This window comes from Nematolebias whitei, chromosome 6, assembly GCF_014905685.2.
Source record: "Nematolebias whitei isolate Nwh7 chromosome 6, NemWhi1, whole genome shotgun sequence".
NCBI lineage: Eukaryota > Metazoa > Chordata > Actinopteri > Cyprinodontiformes > Rivulidae > Nematolebias > Nematolebias whitei.
The window spans coordinates 3,201,686-3,203,894 of NC_056503.1; the positions used below are offsets into that span (position 1 = coordinate 3,201,686).

At 49.9% G+C, this 2,209-nt stretch overlaps 1 protein-coding gene across 1 annotated transcript in view; it reads right to left on the bottom strand.

The window, feature by feature from the left end:
• Nucleotides 1-2,209, bottom strand: part of LOC119411477 (glucuronokinase 1) — a 14,307-nt gene that overhangs the window by 1,489 nt on the left and 10,609 nt on the right. The gene's annotated exons all lie outside the window — the stretch shown is intronic.

A 2,209-nucleotide genomic window follows, 5' to 3' on the forward strand; every position in this document is an offset into this window, starting at 1 on the left:
TGTGTACATAATTTCGCTCCACCACATGTACCACATGAGGTGCGAATGACAATAAAGAAACTCTGACTCTGACTCTCTGACTCTCTAAAATAAGACAATAAATTATCAGTCAGCAGCTCGGACCAGACACTGTACATAAACAGAAAACTAAAGACAGAGGGAAGACATACAGCAGGACATTTTGTTCAACATGGTCGGAATATTTTCTGTCTACATTTCACAGGTGGATGTTTTAACTGGGTAATGGTTGGGAGCAAAGGGTTAAATGGTAAATGGACTGTACTTAAATGCAGTAGCACCTTTCTATCTTATCAAGAAACTCAAAGCTCTTTACAACACAATCTGTGCATCATTTACCCATTCATACAGCACTCTGCTAGATCTCTACAAAGACTAATCAGTACTTTATTCAAGGATTTTTTTTATTGTCATTCACATCACATGTGGTACATGAAGTGGAACGAAACTATGTACACAGGGTCCCAGTTACATCCAACAAAAATACAAATTGTCAAGAAAAACAGTAGTAAGATCCAAGACATGAACTGAGAACATACTAAGCAATAATAGTACAAAACAATGTGCCAAACAACAGCAGCACGAACATGAGTCTGTGTGAGCAGATGAGGACGAATGAACACAGCAACATGAAATAACTCAGCAGTATGAGATCAGCATCATGGATAGTCATCTTTATCACATTCATTCATTGATGGGACACACATCGGAGGCAATGAGGGGTTCAGTGTTTTCCCAGGAACACTTCAGCATGTGACTGCTGGTGGAATCGAACCCCCAACTCTCCTACTGGAGGACAACTGCTCTAACCACTCAGCCACAGCTGCACTCACGTGTGATGGGATAAAGGCAGAGAACTAATTTTGCCTTTGTATGGGAACATATGATGATGACGACACGTCACATCACTTTAAAACTGCTTCAGGTTTATCCATCCATCATCTTTACCCGCTTCTTCCATTTTGGGTCATGGGGGTTGCCGGTGGCCGGACTTTTACTTATGGAGCTCGGCCGGGCACAGCCCGAAGAGGCAACATGGGTCCCCCTTCCCATGGGCTCACCACCTGTGGGAGGGGCCAAAGGGGTCGGGTGCAATGTGGGATGGGTGGTGGCCGAGGGCTTGGACCCTGGCGGTCTGATCCTCGGCTACAGAAGCTGGCCATTGGGACGTGGAATGTCACCTCTCTGGTGGGGAAGGAACCTGAGCTGGTGTGTGAGGTTGAGAGATTTCGGCTAGAAATAGTCGGACTCACCTCAACGCATGGCTCTGGCTCTGGAACCAGTTTCCTTGAGAGGGGTTGGACACTCTTCCACTCTGGAGTTGCCCCTGGCGAGAGGCGCCGAGCAGGAGTGGGCATACTTGTTGCTGCCCATCTTGGTGCCTGTACGTTGGTGTTCACCCTAGTGAACGAGAGGGTAGCCTCCCTCCCCCTATGTGTGGGGGGATGGGTTCTGACTGTTGTTTGTGCTTATGCGCCAAACAGCAGCCCAGATTACCCACCCTTTTTGGAGTCCTTGGAGGGGGTACTGGAGAGTGCACCTCCTGGGGACTCCCTTGTTCTACAGGGGGACTTCAACGCTCACATGGGCAATGACAGTGAGACTTGGAGGGGTGTGGTTGGGAGGAATGGCCCCCCTGAGCTGAACCTGAGTGGTGTTCTGTTATTGGATTTCTGTGCTCGTCATGGATTGTCCATAACGAACACCATGTTCAGGCATAAGGGTGTCCATATGTGCTCTTGGCACCAGGACACCCTAGGCCGCAGAACGATGATCGACTTTGTTGTTGTCTCATCTGATCTGTGGCCGCATGTCTTGGACACTCGGGTGAAGAGAGGGGCGGAGCTATCCACTGACCATTACCTGGTAGTGAGTTGGCTCCGATGGTGGGGGAGGATGCTGGTCAGACCTGGCAGATGCAAAAGTATTGTGAGGATCTGCAGGGAATGTCTGGCAGAATCTCCTGTGAGACAGAGCTTTAACTCTCACCTCCGGGAGAGCTTCGAAAACGTCCCGGGGGAGGTGGGGGACATTGAGTCTGAGTGGGCCATGTTCCGCGCCTCTATTGTGGAGGCGGCTTATCGGAGCTGTGGCCGCAAGGTTGTTGGTGCCTGTCGCGGTGGTAACCCTCGAACCCAGTGGTGGACACCGGCGGCGAGGGATGCTGTCAGGCTGAAGAAGAAGTCCTATC